The sequence below is a fragment of the Penaeus vannamei genome, chromosome 4, assembly GCF_042767895.1.
Source record: "Penaeus vannamei isolate JL-2024 chromosome 4, ASM4276789v1, whole genome shotgun sequence".
In the NCBI taxonomy this organism is placed as follows: Eukaryota; Metazoa; Arthropoda; class Malacostraca; order Decapoda; family Penaeidae; genus Penaeus; species Penaeus vannamei.
Genome location: NC_091552.1, coordinates 48095597 through 48116010, shown reverse-complemented (window position 1 = coordinate 48116010; position 20414 = coordinate 48095597). Strand labels below are relative to the sequence as shown.

General features: G+C 45.7%; 1 protein-coding gene across 1 annotated transcript in view; it reads right to left on the bottom strand.

Moving 5' to 3' along the window:
* Positions 1-20414, bottom strand: part of LOC113822083 (uncharacterized) — a 66118-nt gene that overhangs the window by 44792 nt on the left and 912 nt on the right. The gene's annotated exons all lie outside the window — the stretch shown is intronic.

The window sequence follows — 20414 nt, the reverse complement described above, 5'->3', positions numbered from 1 at the left end:
AATATAATTTGACCTAAAAATTATATATAAAAATATAAATATAATTAAAAATGAACTCAACCCCCCCCCCCCCCACAAAAAAAAAGAAAATAATTTTATAATTATAATGAATTTAAAAAAGAATTTTTTTATTTTATGAAATATAATTTGACCTAAAAATTATATATAAAAATATAAATATAATTAGAAATGAACTCAAACCCCCCCCCCTAAAAAAAAAAAAAAAAAGACAATAATAAGAAATGAACCTAAAAAAAAAAAAAAATGACATTGTATATAATAATAATAATAATAATAATAATAATAATAATAATAATAAATGAACTAAAAAAAGACAAATTATATATATCCATATATTTACTTTTTGCAGAAAAAATATAAAATTGACATTAATTTTTTCAAGTATAAAAAGTAATAGATTTTAGTTTTAAAAAATGACATGAATTTTTTTAATGTCTACAATTAAAATATTTTAGTTAAAAAAAAAAAGGTATATATATCTATAGTATTTTATTACTGTAAATAATTTATTTTCTATGTGTATGGAAGTGTGTGTATGAAAGTGTATGTATGAAAGTGTATGTATGGTGTACGTCCGGTAGGTCCCCCCCCCCCTCCGTTGCGTTGGGTACCCTTCAGGTACCCCGTGCCTCTCCCCAGCATGGGTTGCTGTGTGACGAGGGGGGGAAGGTGTCAGATAAATTATCACAGAAATTGACCTTGCAATTAGGTGGTTACATCTAATTGCGAGGTCAAATTCTGTGATAACTTATCCGACACCCAGGGCAGGCTAAAACTCTTCAAAAATGCATAAAACTCAAAATCGGTAAATTCATTGATTTTGGCCGAAAAATCACCAGACGGTCCCCATATTGATAAATGATGGTTGTGCCCTTATATATCTTCTGGCATGGAGGTTTGCCCTCATGAGATTACATTTGGTTCGTCGTGAGGGATGGAGGCGATGCTGCCATCTTCAACGACGTCAGACATATACGGTCCTGATTCTGTGGTGAAGGAGATGTGTGCAAACCATGTTGGGAAGTGGATGAAGACCCGCTTGCTCAAACTGGTGAGCACATTCACCCAGAACACGACCTTTATGTTGGGGAGAAAGGATCATGTCAGGAAGACTTATCCCCCAAGAAATTATTGACTGAGGTGGGGAAATGCAGTCTTCCAATTATCACCATATTTCCATTATCACTGAGCCCATATTATATCTCCCCACCACCATGGCTTGTGCCCACCTGGAGAAGGCTCCTGATGCAAGTGCCAGAAAGCTGTGGCTCGTGGCATGGACCCAGCCAGAGCTATCCAGGAGCCTGGGATTTTCTAAACCTTTTCCTGCAATGCTCGCAAGGTGGAGAAAATATACACAGATCTTTCCAATCCCACATTGCTTGCAAAGTGCCAGAAGGGCCACCTTCAGAACATCAATGAGTCTTTGCACTCCAAATTGTGGTCCAACGTTGCACACACAAAATAAAGTTTCATGGTCTTGACCAAATTATGTTTCTTGCCCGAGTTTCATCCTTGGACCACAATTTCAGTAGTGAGGAAGGCTCGTTGTTGTGGACTCTGACTGTGGACAGTACTTCAAGAGCAGGACAGGGAAGTTTCCGTGTTGCATCCCGCAATGCTAGGCCGCACCAACAACCGGAGGAGGCAGAGGATGCTGGCCCCGAATATGCAGCAGGGCAGTATGAGAAAGAGCATGTTAGTGTATGGTTTACATGTTTGAATAAATTAATGTCTTTAATTGACGTGTATATATACATACATATATGACAAACTATGTTATATTTCATAGTGTTATTTATTTTACATTACATTGCATTCCAAAGCACTGCGGAAGTTGCTATCACATAAAGTCTCGTGACCCAAGGTTTGTTATGGTATGGTAGCACTGAATTTCGGGATCTATAGGCCTTCATCGACCATTTTTAAAAATTTCACTAAAATAAAGTACAAAAATATCGCGATTCATATACTCCACATAAATTGTACAATACGGTTACCAGATCTATATGAAATTCTTTAAGATGTATATATGATGTATATAATTCATATTTACCTTTACCATTATGATAGGGTTACACTACATAAAATAGTATAAAGAGATACATTGGGGTAAGTCTGACTATTGTGTTGGGGGGGGTGGGGGGTAGCAGCAGCAGCAGCGTGTTACATGAAATCACGTTGGCAACTGAGGTGTAGTGGATGTACGACGAAAAAGCAAGGTTTATTTGCTGTCTGGCGGGTGACCCATACGGTCGTTCTCTTTCTCTTATGAACTCTTATGAATAAACTATCATACATTTAGATATTTGTGCACCTGACAATTTTGTTGCATTTATTGACCCGAATATAAATAAGAAACATGCCACTACCCAAACCAAAATATGTAACAAAGAGGAAGAACCTCTGCCTCCACCTCAGACATCCCTGTGGCCCCCCCTGTCCAGGTCCCAAGATCGAGATGTACCATTCCCTTGTCCAGGGAATGATTCCACAGTCGCACAGATCCTGGGTATAATGTATGCCTGTACAGTCGTACACATACTCAGGATCTGACTCTGAGCGTTCATGTTGAGATTGGCTTTTGAGCGTTTTGGGAAATTTTTGATCGATCATGTTGATACTCAAACTTTAAGGAGTTAGAATGTATTATTTGCATTTCTTTGCCACTCCTACAGGTATGCCATTGTCTCGCTTCTTTTGATGAAGTGATGCCTCCTCAGCCTTAGACCTCAGCGGTAAGTTTCATTATTGTCACTTGTCTTTTTCCCTTTTGTATTTTTGCTGAAGAATCTTTGAGGAGTGTTAGGAGAATGTACTGCGTGCAATCCTTTCCATACACTGGGGCGCGGTCACCACTCACGTCACCAGTCTTCGACAGGAGTACCAGAGGGTCGCTTGCCGTCGTACTTCGATGACTCCGACGAGGTGAGCGATAAGTAGTTGCGTCCGACAGCGAGGGCAGAGAAGGATCCAGACTCCCATTTATCCAGCTCGGAGGAAGCTCTGGATTACGTGTTGGTTGTGGACACTACCTTGGATAGTGAAGAGCCTCTGGCTCGGTACCTTGAGAGAATAGTGTACCGCAGCGCTCCCAGATCGGCTAACTTTTGTTGGCGGAAAAAGGATAACTTCCCCAGGAAGGTGTCCTTTTCCAACCAGTTGTGGACGCCCTCAATGACTCCTTCTGGACGACTTTCATCCCAGGGCAGGACATTGCCATTAACGAATTGTTGTGGTAGTTCCATGGGCGGCTAGCTTTTAGGACGTACAACCCAACCAAGAGGGCAAGGTTCGGGTTGAAGGTCTATATGCTCAGTACCAGTACCGGCCCGGCTGCAGGGTACACCGGGCAGAAACGTGGCGACATGCCCTCATCCACAAAAACGGTACTTCATCTGGTGGAGTATGGCGGCTTCCTTGACAAAGGATACCAGTTGTTTGTGGACAGCTGGTACACATCACCTACGCTCTTTCATTTGTTACAATCCCGAAAGACCAATGCGGTAGGCACAGCCCGGCTGAACAGGAAGTTCATGCCCAAGGACCTCTGTGTGAGGAGAAAGGGTGATGTCGATTACCGCAGCAGCAGGACGGGGTTGTTGGCCTTGTTGTGGAAGGACAACCCCGTCGTCGCCCTGATGTCCACAGTCCATAACATTGGATAGGTATGAAATGAATCCATACCTCGACTCCCCTCCAAATACGTAAATATTACGTATTCTGCTATAGGATGAAACGGCATTATTAATGTTAACTAGAAATATACGGAACTCGTTATAAATGTCTGGTAAAAGAACAAGAGGTACACATTAAGATTTAGCACCTCACATCAAGTGAAAGGCACCAATTCTGTGTCGAGTTTCTCAGAAGCCTCAGAGCATTAATCGCTGTTGGCGGGAGCATGTTGCAAATATCCGTGCTAATATTTTTGCTTTTTCTCAGGTTTTAGGTCCAGCATGCCTTGCAAGCAGGTACCTGCAAGGGGCAGATTCAGATGCTGAAGGCTCAACGGGAAAATCGTAACCCACTTTTACATTCCAGGTCCCCATCATCTTCCGTATCTGGCAACACTGGTGGAGAGGAGCAGCAGTCACGCATGTCTCGCTCTTTTCCCAGGTTGCCTGTTGCTGGTACCTCTCGGGCGCGCTAACCTAAACCCAAATATGCCGATCGTCGGCCTGTGCCGACGTATTTTTTCGGGCTTCGGCACGAGCCGAAGATGATCTCCGACGGGTTCAGGATGGGACCGAAATTTTATCCTCAGCTTTCATATGGAGATGTGTTACCCCCCCCCCCTTCACCAAGTTTTTTTTTTTTTTTTTTCCTAACTGCAAATCACTAATTCGTGTGTTAGCAATAAGATCAGCTTCTCACCCTCCTCCCCGCTGGCCCACCTGCAGGAGGGAAGGGAAGACCTCCTAGAGGAGTGGTGCTTAGCGCATTATGCCGTCACGGTCACTGACAATCAAAATTACCTGCTTTGACGAGTTATGTGACCTCTGTCAGGTGAGGCGCGTCCTACCTTTCCCTATTCTGCTAAAAATAAAAAAATAAAAATTGAAGCTATGGGGGAAAGGAGGGGACACATCAGGAATCAGGGATGGTACACACCAGGTGGGACGGAGAGGGAAGGGGGCAGGGAGGACCTCGGGATGTAGGAGGAGCGGATTGGCATTAGGTGGGTCTGTGGGGGGAGAGGAAAGACCTCGGGTAGGAGAAGTGGGTATTACATCGTGACGTCACGCTCATTGACAAATCAGAATGACCCACGTTGACCAATGGCCAGGTGTCAGGTGGGACGGAGGACTTTGAGATGTAGGAGGAGCGGATTGGCATTAGGTGGGTCTGTGGGGGGAGGGGGAGAGGAAAGACCTCGGGTAGGAGAGGTGGGTATTACATCGTGACGTCACGCTCATTGACAAATCAGAATGACCCACGTTGACCAATGGCCAGGTGTCAGGTGGGACGGAGGACTTTGAGATGTAGGAGGAGCGGGTTGGCATTAGGTGGATCTGTGGGGGCAGGGGGAGAAGAAAGACCTCGGGTAGGAGAGGTGGGTATTTACATAGCCCCAACTGACAAGAGGTCACGTGACATCAGGTGGGGCAAAGTGGAAAAGGGGGAGGGAAGACCTCTGGCTGGAGGGGCCTACCACCACCCCCTTCTTCCCGAGGTCTCACCTTCCCCCCTCCACCATTGCCCCAACTGACAAGAGGTCACGTAAATGGTCAACGTGGGTCATTCTGATTGGTCAATGACCGTGAAGGCGGGAGCAGAAAGTGTATAAATAGGGGGGAAGAGGGTAATTTTTCATTCCAGGCCAGACTTTTGTCATTTGCTGATCTGCTGATAGCATACTGAAAATGTCCCGCCAACTACGAACCCAATGCTGCCGCTCGTCAAAGTAAGAATAATGTTAACATGCTTACTTGGTGTAATGTATGTATTTTTCGTTCTTCTTTTATGCCTTTTTACTTCTTTTATGAGATTCTAACTTTGTATTTTTTCTGTAGGTACTCGCATGCCGTAAGGAATCTTAATGACTCCGACCCTGACAACCCCAGACCATCAACTTCAGGAGAGGGCCCAAGACGGTTGAGGAATGCTCCGGAGTCTCACTTCTATCTTTATGAGAGAGAGATGAGGGAGGCTCTCGACTCCTGCCAACCCTGGACGATCCACCGCCATTCCCAACATCCCAGACTCTGACTGGGATATGGACGTTGACGACTCTGATGACGATGCCGACTACTCGCTGGAGGCAACGGAGAGCGAAGCCGACTGGGAGGAGTTTGATTACGTGTCGTCACACAATCCATCAACTCCGACGAGCCGTTGTCAGCCGTTGCACGTCAGTTTGCTAAGAGGAACGCTCCAGGGACTCCGAGTTTTGTCTGGAAGAAGAAGAGGCCTTTCGTGCGCCGTTACCCCTTCCAGGGCGTCCCAGGGATCGAAGAAGCATGCCTCCTGCATGCCGACTCGACGGCAAGAGATACTGGACTGCTTCCTGACACCAGAATTGTGGAACACGATGATGAGGGAGACCAACCGGTATGTGGAGCAGAGGCCCATCTTCACACATGAAGACTTGGGAGAATATGACTATGGAGGAGCTGCAGTCATTCATGGGCCTCCGCCTGCTCATGGGCCTGCAGCCGCGACCACATTCGCGGTATTAATGGTTGCTCTCATCTTTGTTCCCTGAAACGATGACCAGGGATAGGTTTGAATCATTACAAAGTCGGCTTCACTTCTCGGACAACGAGGACCCCCGTGCCGACACCGACCGTCTGTGGAAGCTGCAACCAGTGTTGGATACAACATTCAAGACAGTCTATGTCCCTGACATGAAAATCGTGGTTGATTAGTCACTGTGGGCGTTCAGGGGACGTCACCACGCAATTCAGTTCAACCCGACGAAGAGGGCACGGTTCGGGATGAATGTATATCGCCTGTGCGAGAGTGATGGTGCTGTTGCTGGCTACACCAGTGCCTTCAATGTATACATGGGCCAGGACTGCGGCGACGTGCCTGCCAGCATGAAGGCCGTGACTGACCTCATGAACCACACCTGCTTCTTCGAGAAGGGTTACGAGCTGTACTTGGACAACTGGTACAGCTTCCCTGAACTTTTTCCCTACCTATCAAGGAAGACGAACATCATGGGAACAGTTTGGCTGAACCGCAGTTCAGGACAAAAGACCTCAAGGTGAGCGCCCGCGGCGACGTCGACTACCGGACATCGGCGACGGGGATGTTGGCTATGTCTTGGATGGATCGAAAGCAGTCAGGACAAAAGACCTCAAGGTGAGCGCCCGCGGCGACGTCGACTACCGGACATCGGCGACATGGATGTTGGCTATGTCTTGGATGGATCGGAAGCAGGTGCATATGCTTTCGACCATCCATGGCCCAGACATAGTTGACCTGCCCCCGAACCGCCATGGCATAGTCCGGACGAAGCCCCAAGTCGTCATTGACTACAACGTGGGGAAGAAGGGGGTAGACCTAGCCAATCAGTTGGCCGCGCGTACTCCACCACCAAAAGAACTAACAAATAGTACCAGAATGTCTTTTACCACTTGCTCGACATGGCGGTAGTGAATGCTTAAGTGGTTCACAGGGCGTTGGGTGGCACCCTGACCCAACTTGGGTTCCGCCCAGAGCTCATAGCAAACTTCCTCGATCAACCTCCGGCCTACGGGAGAAGGGGTGGCCGTCGGACGCCTCCGGAACGCCCCACGTCAGCAGCAGCGCCAGCAGGTACTACAAGGCGACATCCTGGCTTTCAATCCGGGGCGAAAGTACCGCCAGTGTCGTCAGTGCCGAGTGAGCTGCAACGTGAGGAAGGAGACGCGCTACAGGTGTGATGTCTCACTGTGCCCGGCAGATTGCTTTGATCTATGGCACAGCCCCCTGTAGCGAGGATGCAGCATCACCCATCTCTCTTTCGAAACAACGTAGGATTATCCATGACGCCACATCCAGTGGCACAAGGAAGATCTATGACACTGCCTCCAGCAGCAAGAGGATCCCTCACGCCGCCTCCAGCAGCAGGACACCTCACGCCGCCTCCAGCAGCAGGACATCTCACGCCGCCTCCAGCAGCAGGACACCTCACACCGCCTCCAGCAGCAGGAGGACACCTCACCCCGCCTCCAGCAGCAGGAGGACACCTCACCCCGCCTCCAGCAGCAGGAGGACACCTCACCCCGCCTCCAGCAGCAGGAGGACACCTCACCCCGCCTCCAGCAGCAGGAGGACACCTCACCCCGCCTCCAGCAGCAGGAGGACACCTCACACCGCCTCCAGCAGCAGGACACCTCACACCGCCTCCAGCAGCAGGAGGACACCTCACACCGCCTCCAGCAGCAGGACCTCTAACGTCGCCTCCAGTAGCAGGACCCCTCACGCCGCCTCCAGCAGCAGGAGGATCTCTCACGCCGCCTCCAGCAGCAGGAGGATCTCTCACGCCGTCTCCAGCAGCAGGAGGATCTCTCACGCCGCCTCCAGCAGCAGGACCTTTCACGCCCCCTCCAGCAGCAGGAGGATCTCTCACGCCGCCTCTATCAACAGAACTTCTCACGCTGCCTCCAACAGGAGGATCTGTCACACCACCTCTATCAGCAGGATCTGTCACGCCACCTCTATCAGCAGAAGAATCTGTCACGCCACCTCTATCAGCAGAAGAATCTGTCACGCCACCTCTATCAGCAGAAGAATCTGTCACGCCACCTCTATCAGCAGAAGAATCTGTCACGCCACCTCTATCAGCAGAAGGATGTCATGCCGCCTCCAGCAGCAGGAGGACACCTCATGCCGCCTCCAGCAGCAGGACACCTCACGCCGCCTCCAGCAGCAGGAGGACACCTCACGCCGCCTCCAGTAGCAGGACACCTCACGCCACCTCCAGCAGCAGAAGGACCTCTCACGCCACCTCCAGCAGCAGAAGGACCTCTCACACCACCTCCAGCAGCAGAAGGACCTCTCACGCTACCTCCAGCAGCAGGAGGACCTCTCACGCCACCACTATCAGCAGGATCTCTCATGCCGCCTCCAGCAGGAGGACACCTCACACCGCCTCCTGCAGCAGGACCTCTCACACCACCTCCTGCAGCAGAAGGACCTCTCACACCACCTCCAGCAGAAGGACCTTTCACGCCGCCTCCAGCAGCAGAAGGACCTCTCACACTGCCTCCAGCAGCAGGACCTTTCACGCCGCCTCCAGCAGCAGGCAGATCTCTCACGCTCCCTTTATCAGCAGGATCTCTCACGCCACCTCCAGCAGCAGCAGGACACCTCACACCACCTCCAGCAGCAGAAGGACACCTCACGCTGCCTCCAGCAGCAGGACACCTCACGCTGCCTCCAGCAGCAGAAGGACACCTCACGCTGCCTCCAGCAGCAGGACACCTCACGCTGCCTCCAGCAGCAGAAGGACACCTCACGCTCCCTCCAGCAGCAGAAGGACACCTCATGCTGCCTCCAGCAGCAGAAGAATCCCTCACGCTGCCTCCAGCAGCAGAAGGACCTTTCACGCCGCCTCCAGCAGCAGGAGGATCTCTCACGTGGCCTCCAGCAGCAGGAGGATCTCTCGCGTGGCCTCCAGCAGCAGGACAGCTCACGCCGCCTCCAGCTGCAGGAGGACACCTCACGCCGCCTCCAGCAGCAGAAGGACCTCTCATGCTGCCCTCAGCAGCAGAAGGACCTCTCATGCTGCCTCTAGCAGCAGAAGGGCCTCTCACACCGCCTCCAGCAGCAGAAGGACCTCTCACACCGTCTCCATCAGCAGAAGGACCTCTCACGCCGCCTCCAGCAGCAGGAGGACCTCTCACGCCGCCTCCAGCAGCAGGAGGACACCTCACGCCGCCTCCAGCAGCAGGAGGACACCTCACGCCGCCTCCAGCAGCAGGAGGACACCTCACGCCGCCTCCAGCAGCAGGAGGACACCTCACGCCGCCCCCAGCAGCAGGAGGACACCTCACGCCGCCTCCAGCAGCAGGAGGACACCTCACGCCGCCCCTAGCAGCAGGAGGACACCTCACACCGCCTCCAGCAGCAGGAGGATCTCTCACGCCGCCTCTATCAACAGAAGGATTTCTCATGTCGCCTCCAGCAACAGGGGGATCTCTCACGCTACCTTTAGTAGCAACAGGCTACCTCTGCCCCTTCCAATAGTAGTTCAATAAAAACAATGAACTCTGAATTACAAGATGAACATTTACCAATTTACAAATAAACAAAGCCAGTTTGCGTCCACACATCTCCAAAATTGTCCATTTGAACAATAACAATAAAAGAATTACAATAACAGAAAATAATTTCTGAAATTATTCTGAAATGCATGGACAAATTGACCTGAAAACAGCTGCTCTGCGTGAGCTAAACCCATCCGCACCGGAGCAGCATCCCAGCACCGCGCATTAGGCCTAGGCTGATATGCCCAGTCAGGCCGGTCCCACAGTAGATGCGGGACCCGGCACATTTGGGTTAACCTTCAACATAGCATGCCAGGTCGCCGCTGTCAGCGACATCACATGGAAGATCATCTGTTATTGACACAGCGTGACTTGTCACACGTCTTCTCTTTCTTGTTCTAGATCGCCAGTGCCTTTGACCTCACACGCCAGGTAACCAGTGGCCTCAACATCGTGGGTTCATCCCCCTGTAACGGCCTCCAAAAGCAATTCATCCTATCATGATTTCTCTCGTTTCTAGTGACACTAGGCAATCACAGGATCTGAATCTGCGGCTGAGTTCCGAGGGCAGTCCCAGGTCAGCCGGTTCTGTGGCAGACGATAGGGTCGTCGTTGATGATGATGGCTTAGCGAGGATGACATCCTTGCGAAAGCGACTGTTTACAGGTATCCCAGAGTGTGACACCGAAGACCCAGAGGCAACAACATATTGTCTTACAGGCTCTATGTTTGCAGATTTGCTGGAGTGAAAGCTTGCTGCGGTGTGTTTGGTTGGAGTCCAGTTGCTACTCAGTGAAGTAGATAACGTCTCAGTATTTACTTTGAATTGCAGAATGTGTGTGTAGGTCTCCCGTACATCACCAGAAACTTTTCCTATTACAAATACCTTTGGTGGCAATGTCTTGACAGCGATGCTAGTGTATTGTAGCCTTTTAACTGATGACGGCTATGCCGGTTATTGCAGGATAGCCAGTACGGATAGAAACAGAATCATCAGTAAGTACAGGTGCTATGATTATGCTCACTATTTGTATGTTCAGGCTAAGAGATTATTTGACAACAGGATCCAGCTAGCATGCAAAATAGTGAAAGAGTTGTACAGGATCGACCAGAATGTGACTCCTGACGCTGACAGTATTTCAGATATCGTTGCCTTCAACTGTGCTTGAGAGACCCCTGGGCACCAGAGTCACATCTGTTTGGCGTTTATTATTGAAGCTAACGCTGGTGCCATTTTGGATAAGCAGGTGCTGTGTAGCCTGTGCAGTGTTTGCAAGAGGAAGCGCCAATCCCTACCAGCTGATGACTTTGCCAACTGGCTTCTCTCACACAGACATTGCAGCAAGAACTTCACTGGACCTGCTGGGCAGATGGAAGCAGAAGCAGCTTAAGAGGACCGTCCTTGGCGGAGGTGGGGTAGGTGGTCGATATTGAGTTATATACACTACGGCAATCACGCGTGTGGGGAAACTACCAATTGATTATTAGGCCAGTCCTCGGGTTACTTATGAATATCAATTCGTGGATATCTAACGCATGTTTACATACTACATGTAAAAATGTTTGATGGAATCATATTGATTTATAATGAAATAATTTTTTTAAAAATGAAAAAAATGGCACTGACTTCACACAATTGGTCATATTTACTCATGAATTACGCCTTGCATTGGGACTTTCTGGTAATATATTGTAGCTTAAACATTCGTTCATACGCATCCCATATATGGAATATGAACAAAAAGAAAAGAATAGACGTCATCTTCCGAAAGTATATGACACAGGATTTTCATTCATGTATTTTTGCTTGTTCCAATCATACATACAGCGTTTACAAACCAAATTACTTATAAATATCAGTTTGTGGATGTCTAAAGAATGTTTAGATACTACACATAACATTTGATGGAGTCATTTTGATTCGAGAAATTAAAAAAAATCGCATAGACTTTATGCATTTGATCATAATTACTCATGAATTACGCCTTGCATTGGGACTTCCTGGTAATATGTTGAAACCTAGACATTCATTCTTACATTGCCTACATATGAAATATTCACAACCAAAAATAAAAGAGAAGACGTTATCTTACTTCAGCATGGTAACATCGCAACTTTGGAGGACCGCAGGCAGGAAACAACCGAACAGCATTTCCTCTTTCCTACAGTATTCTATTATAATACTAAGGATGGATAGCAGTTCGTAAATGCCCATAAAATGTTTATAAGTAGCTTCAAAGCATTTGAAAGAATATATTCTTTTCAATATAAGAAAGTATTATATAAGCTAACAGGTCTGGGTTCCGGTAACCATGAAATATTTGTTAATGACTCTGGACCTGCTGCTATTATATTGTTCTTTAAACGTTTAGTATGATTACTAAGCATGAAATGTATGAGAGAAAAATAAAAGGATACAGGTTATCTGTCGATATGTTCAAAGTACATGCAAGGGCTGTTAGTGGGGGGGGGGGGGTTGTTAGTGAGCCTCGCTTGCCCCAAACGAATATTTCTTGCGGCATTTTTACGATCAATCCGTAGTTATCTACTAGTAAATGTCCCTCGAATGAATTACGAATGAATGGATGGAATACAATGAGAAATAGCTTATTTGCTAACGCGTATACATGAAGTATGCATTGCATCAGTACAATCAGAAAATGTTATGCCATAGACGTTTAGAAGGTATGAAATAAATCCATACCACGACCCCCACCACATTTTCCCTCCATCCCTCGCGTCTCCCGTAGAGTTCAATTACTTTTAGAAAGATCGATTTTCTGAAATACATAGAGATATTACGTATTCTGCTATACGATGAAACTGCATAATTAGTTCGTGTTAGCTAGAAATATACAGAATTCATTAAAAATGTCTGGCAAAAGAACAACAGGTACCTATTACTTAAGATTTAGCACCTCGCACAAAGTAGAAGACATCAAATCTTTGTCGAATTTACTAGAAGCCTCAGAGCATTGGTCGCTGTTGGCGTGAGCAGATTGAAGATATCCGTGCTCTCACTAATCTTTCAGCTTTTTCTTAGGTAAGGTCCAACATGCCTCACAAGGCTTCAGTTCCAGGTACCAGCAAGGGGAAGATGCAGAAGATGCTGAAGGCTTTACGGGAGAAGAATAACCCTTGCTTGCGTTCCAGGTCCCCTGTAGCTTCGACCTCCCGTTCCAGGTCGCCTGTTGCTAGTACCTCTCGGGCGCGCTAACTTTTACCTCGGTGTCGTTGACACCGCGTGAATTGTCATGCATGTCTTCTGTTTCTCGTTCCAGATCGCCAGTGCCTTCGACCTCCCGTGGCATGTCACCGGTGGCTTCAACATCGTGGGCTCGTTCACCCTCACCGAGTGACCCGTCTTCTCCTTCCAGGTCACCTGAAGCGGCATACGGCAGCGATTCATCTTCTCATGATTCCCCTCCCGTCTCTAGTGGTTCTAGGCAGTCACAGGACTTGGATCTGTGGCTGAGACCAGAGGGCAGCCCCAGGTCACCCTGTTCTGTATCAGACGAGGGGGATGCTGCTGATGATGATGCTCATGGCTTAGTGAGGATGACATCCTTGCGTAAGCATCTGTTTTCAGGTATTCCGGAGTGCGGCACCGTAGACCCACGTGCAGCAGCATCTCTTCTAACAGACTATGTTCGCAGATTTGTTGGAGGGAGTTTGCTGCGATGTGTGTATGGGTAGAGTCCAGTTAGTACGCAGCACAGTAAATAACATCCCGGTATTTACTCTGGATTGCAGAACGTGTGGCGAGGTCTCCCGTACATCGCCGGTAACTTTTCCTCTCACAGATACCATCAGGGGCGATGTCTTGACCACGATGATAGTTTATTGCAGCCTTGTTAATGACGGCTATGCCGGTTATTGCAGGGTAGCCAGTAGAGATGGAAGCTGAATCATCAGTACACACATGTATTATGATTATGCTCACTATTGGCATTCTCAGGCTGAGAGATTCTTTAACAGCAGAATCTAGCTAGCACGCGCGAGAGAGTGAAGGAGTTCTACAGGACCAACCGGAATGTAGCCCGTGACACTGATGGTATTTCAGATATCATCGTTTCCTTCGATAGTGCTTGGGAGACCCGTGGGCACCAGAGTCACATCGGATTGGCGTTAACAGTTGAAGCTAAGACTGGTGCCATTTTGGATAAGCAGGTGCTGTGTAACCTGTGCAGTGTTTGCGAGAGGAAGCGCCAATCCCTACCAGCTAATGACTATGCCAACTGGCTTCTCTCACATACCCACTGCAGTAAGAACTTCAATGGACCTGCTGGGCGGATGGAAGCAGAGGCGGCTCAGAGGATGTTTCTTCATTCTACAGATTTTGGCCTGCGGTACGCTTACTTCGTTGGTGATGGGGATTCTTCTGCTTACAGGAGCGTCCATTTTATCTATGGCCGCGACAGGGAGGTAGTAAAGTACGAGTGTGTGAATCACATCGAGAAGCGGATGGGCACTTGGCTCCGTAAGCTGAAGGGGACTCTCACCACCCCGGTTACTACCCGCACCGGCCGGGTCATGCGCCGCTCCCTCTTGACCCGCACACTAACTAATAAAAACATAGATCTTTTATCTAGGTTTTATACGTTGGCTTTGAAGCGTTCTGTCAACACCAGCCTGGAGACCATGCGGAAGAACGCCATCGCGCCTTTTTACCATCATTCTTCCAACGATTTCAGGGTGCAGCACCAGTATTGTCCAGATGGCGCGGACAGCTGGTGCTTTCACAACGCGGCGAGAGCAGCAGGTCGGGTTCCTCGTTCTCATTCCCTGGAGAATCTCTTTCTCAGGAGGGTACTACCAGCAGCTTTTCAGGAGATCCTTGCGGTATACGAGGACCTGACAAAAGATGACTTGCTTTCTTTTTTACAGAAGTATTATTTCATTTGTTGGTTTTCTTGCAGAAAATGGATGTCTCATTTTGTTTTTGGAAGACTGTTTTAGTTTTTATTGAGAAAATGTTTCGTTTTGTGAATTTGGCAACAATTAGTGGGTTGGCAACCCATGATACCCTCCGTAAGGATAATATCTCGGCTCTGATAAGACAGAGCTGAAAGGGGACCAAAAGTCAACAAAACAAAATGCTTGTTTAAGAATATCCAAAAGTAACATTTTTATTTCTTTTGTTTATAACGACCCAATAAACACCGCAGAGACATCCATTTTCTGTGATAGGACTCAATAACTAAAGAAAATGTACTTGCATATGTAACGCGTTCACTGAAGACATCACATTTTTTTTTCTTTTTTTTTTTTTGGCTTGTGATGATGATTTGATATTCTTATGTGAGTGTATTCACATACACTCTCGTAAATTATTGAAAGTCAATGACCAGCTCCCCAATCCCCCCTCTTTTTGCAGCATAGGGAAAATTCAACAGATTTGGGAATTTTCATCTCCCATTTATTTCACACATATACTCATCATGAATATGATGAGTTTTTACCAATATTGCCACTTACAGTTCCTCATTTTTTTTCGCAATCATGTTTTCTTAAAAAGAGAGAGAGAGAGAGAAAAAAAGAAATAGTGTATTTTCTCGTTTATATTGGCTGTCTTTATCATTTGATAAAATTATCAAACGTTTAAGACAAGCTTATCTACTAAGGAAAAAAAAAGAAAGAAAGAAAAAAAAAAAACTTTACATAATATTGTCGCCCCTGAAAACCAAAACTTCGATTACCATGGTAATATTCTTGTTGCAAAGTACGCTAAATAAGCCTTTTTTTTCCATATATAATAATATTGATTTCCTGAAAGTGGTATAGATGATGAGAAACTTGGAAAAGTTGCCAAACTTGAGGACGTCATATCTCCGTTGTATGTTTACACGGCCTTCGGTACATCCCAACTCTCGTAATTTTCATGCGATTCAATTGTAGTTTGTTGCATTCGCTGGGGCCTCGGAGCCCTGAGGCCATGTAAAAAGCCGATTTTTGAATATTGGTCTGGATAACAAATATTTTTTTAAAGCTGAAAAAACAAAATAAAAAGGTTGCTCTACGCCAATCAGTCCCCTTCCCCCCCCCCTCAAATTAAAAAATCGGCCTTTTACATGGCCTTAGACTAAGATAAGATCTGTTTCAAGTAATTTTGGGGCATTGTTCAGGAAAAAGCTGTGGGAGTTGGGATGTACCGAAGGCGAGGGGGGCTTCCCCCCCTATGGGGATGCGAGGTCAAAATTGTATATGAAACGAAGCGCCATTCTATACTCTGTATTATGCAAAAAGAATCTATTTGATATCTCTAACCAATATTTTTTCATGATGTAATGAGTAGGGAAAGGTGGTCAATTTCCCAGGACAGTCCCCTTAAGGTGACCATCTGCTTTTTTTATTGATTATTCAATTTTTCTTGCCAATTTTGATGAAACTCACACCCTTTTATTTGGGCCCCTTCCCATTGCCTGTGGTAGATTTTTTTTTTCGAAATCACCCGAAGTTTTTAAATTAAGAAAAAAAAAAAAAAAACATTCGCCATGTTGAAAATGCAGCACCTCGGTAAAAGGATTCCGACTTAAGAAACGGCAAGACATTCAATTTTATTTGATTTTTGCACAGAACTACCTTATAGCTACAACTTGTTCGATTTCGTCTTTTTAATTTTTTTTTTTTTTTTTTTTTTTTTTTTTTTTGAAATAGGATAGTTCACGAAAATCATTTCTCCCTGTTACAAGAAGCTCTGGCAAAAATTGCAAAAACGCTTTTGAACAAGTTGTAGATATTTCATTTTTCTGCAAAAAGGGCCATAATATGTTAACTTTGCATGAAAATTGCGCCCGTCAGGATTTGCCCCACCCCTAAAGGAGGTGAACCGAGAAATCGGCGATTGAAAGTTTTTTACATTTACGAAATATTAGTATTTACAAAATAAGATATAAGCATAATCTTTCTATAACATAATCATGTACCATCTACCTGCATTCCAAAGTATTGCAGAAGTTGCCATCTCGTAACAAAGTCTCGTGAACCAACATTTGTTATGGTAGGGTAGTACTGAATTTCGGGATCTAAAGGCCTTCATCATCCATTTTTTTAAATTTCTCTAAAATCAAAAAAAATCTTACAATCATTCTGATACCATGTCTGGATAGAACAGCCTTTCTACTATAATAAATTTTATAGAAGTAAGCCTTTTCTTTTTTTTGTGTGAATATTTTCCGTAGACAACTTTTCGAGCACTACAAAAGGTACTACTATAAATGTCACTTTTCCCAAAAGCACTGGAAAAAATTGCCAAACCTCATGGTTTCATAGCATAGAAAAACTATTTAGCTACAAAATGAGACATATTACGTTAAAATCGGACTAAAAATGCGATTGCTAGACGTAAAAAAGTTAAGTATAAAAATATAGCGATTTTTATATTCCACGTAATTTGTACAATAAGGTTGCCAGATCTATTTGAAATAGTTTTATAAGATATATATAATTCATATTTACCTTTCTTATCACTATAATAGGGTTATACTACTTATAATACTGTGTAAAAAGATACATTGGGGCAAGTCAAATTATTGTGCTAGGAGGGGGGGTAGCAGCGTGTTACATGAAATCGTGTTGGCAACCGAGGTGTAGTGGGTGCGCGACGAACAAGCTAGGTTTATTTGCTGTTTGGCGGGCGACCCGTACGGTCGTTCTCTTTCTTTCAAAAACATTTATGAATAAACTATCTTACTTACAAATATATGTGTACCTGACAATATAAATATGAAACCATTTATGAATAAACATGCCGCTGACCAAATGAAAATGAAAATATATCAAAAAGAGGAAGAATGTGGAACTTGAGAAAACTTATAGAGCCAGAATTGAGGCGTTCGCTCTCCACTGCACCCCTCCCCCTGGCCCTGCCCCTCCCCCTGGCCGCGCCAGCCACCCTGCCCCTCCTCCAAGCCTCGCCCACCACCTTGCCCCTTCCCAGGGCCGCGCCCGCCTCCCTGGCCCTCCCCCGGGCCCTGCCCAGTAGCGCACAGTTTCTGCGAGTCCTGTCCGCCACGGTAACACCATATTAGGTCGCGGCTGCCACGGTACCCCCGATCCAGGTCCCAGCCACCATGGTACCACTTCTTTCAGCCCCGTCCGCCATGGTACCATTTTATTGAGTCTAACCCATCACGGTAACACTTTTTTGAGCAGCAGCTCAACTGTACCCTCCGCACTGACGGTATGTGTTAAATGTATTGATAATGTGATTTGGTAAAGATTTGACATCGTGCTAATAAGGGGTGTGTGGTAAATTATTTTAGGCAATACTAATAACGCCGCGGAAAGTGTAATGGAATTACTGAATATTCTTCGTACATGCCGGGGAAATCAATAAAATTGTGGGGACCTCACTGGTCATGCTTTAATTCAAAATCAAAGGTTGCCTTTCTACAAATCTCGATGTCTCAAACCTTCTCGAAGTACTGCAAGATTTCTGAAAACTATGGCGAAATACCCCCAGGGAATGTGGTCTGAGTTTTGTTAGGTTACGAAATTTCGTCGAGATATCAGCAACACGGACACCAGTGCAGTGCATGTTGCAGCGGCGCCGAAGTTTCGTTCAGATTTTGCATTTATTCCAAAATTTCCATATTTTATTATTTTATTCAACTATTTCTCCCGTGGGTGTGTGTCCTACGTGCCCCTGAAGATTGAAAGGGGTAGGAGAAAAAATAAATAAAACGAAATTGGGGCGGCTGTCTTACTTACAATTACCCGGCACGGAAGTCTGATAACTGAGGCGCGACAGCAGGTGGTTAGTACGTTTTATATTGTTTTTAATGAGAACCGGCAGATTGCATATGTATATTACACAGAATATATGTAATAATTATTAATAAAATGCGTGTTACAATAAGTGTTTTTAGGGCTAATTTTACGGTAACCTCAGTATTAAAATTATTAACGGTTTGACATTTTCGTTGCTTAATGTTATGTTTCGGTATTCAGGTTTGTATGATTATGAAAATGTGTTATAATGTAAAAACAGAATGTCTATCAGATATTGAGTTCGTCCACATTATGTTTTGAGCTTGTTTAATTTAGCAGTGTTTCATTCGGTGTCCGCCGGACAAAGTTTGGCTCTTATTTTTTATTATACGGTCTTTCTATTGTTGACGTGATATAAATTTAGAATCGTCTTTCATATAATTACAATTTGTATAAATGTTTAAGTGGTATTTATTTCATTTAGACATTTACAGGGTGCTATTGACATTGTGCATTCCCCCCCCCCCCCCATTGGAGCTTCGTGAACTCGATTTCTCCCCCTCATCCCTCCCCCTCCCCCTAGGAAATTAGGCTCTGCAAGGACCCCCTCCCCCCCTTTGGAGGGGAGGAGGGATTCCCCCCCACATTTGGAACTTAGTCTCTGCGAGGGTGCGTCACGGTCTTTAACAATTACCCTCAGATCTAATCAACGAAGCATTTGCACAAGAAACATCAAGAATCGTTGAAATCAGAGGATTTCATGCAGATAAATATCAAAATTGGTAATTGTTACAGAGAGTGACGTACCCTCCCCGAAACTAAGTAAAAAAAAAATTTATGTTTTTCTGCATGAAATCCTATGATTTCATCAATTTTCGGCATTGTTTCTTCTGCGAATGAATCCTTCAGGAGATTGAGTACCATTTCTCCATAGACGATCTTGATTTGATAGTCCCGTTAGCAGGGGAGGGCATGAAGTATATCAGGGAAATCATGGGGTAAAACAAGCTTAAATAAGAAGAATAACGATAAAAAATGCGTAAAACCAACACAAAAAACGCTTAAAATCGGCCAATGAAACTCTACGGATGTGACCGCCATCTTTGAAATTTTACGGGCTGACGTGCCAGAAATCAACAACTCTACGGGAACCCAACCCACCTTTCAGCAAAATTCTATGGGAATTCACACGTTCCAACCCCAAAAAACATATTGAACAATAAGCCGACACAATACATCAATATAAATTGAAGATGACTAGGCGTGCCCTTCGAGCACTGCCCGAGGGGAGGGTTGATGGGGGGCAAGCTCCCCAACACCCCCTAGGACACATTCTCTCCACCACGGTATGTACGGCAAGACAGAGCTGCATTCACACCGTGAAATAATAAACCAAATACCTTTATAACCGGAAACGTTTGTACTGTTGGGATTGCTTCGATTTTAATCACCTTTTTCGTCATCTTGAAGGGCTCAGATATAAAACTGGGATGGTTACTAAAGTCTAATCATTCTTCAATGCCACTGTAAAAGTCTTAAAAAGAACCCAGAATCAACACAACACTGGAAACGCAACATTTCTCACCGGCTTTCAATCTCAAATTGAGCGGTATGGTGAGCTGTCAACCTGTGGCTGGCGCAAGAAAGTGTGAATCACTCGATGCACAGGATTCGATATGAGGGTATAGATAATTATAAAAATATACAAATGAAGTATAACATTATTAAAAGACTTTAAAGGCATAAATGCATACCACCAGACATAGATAATTAGCCAAATATCATTAAGATAAGCGCGTAATGATACACGGACTAGTTCACGAACGCAAAAATGCGTTCGTGGGTCAGTGTTGTGTTTTTCCTCGCAAGGTAAAGAAGCTCATCGACTTTGAATTTGAAAGGCAGCCGCGCGTTATATTTTTGACATTTACCAGTGACTATAAGGCCGGCACATCTTAAAACTACATATCATCCCCTTCT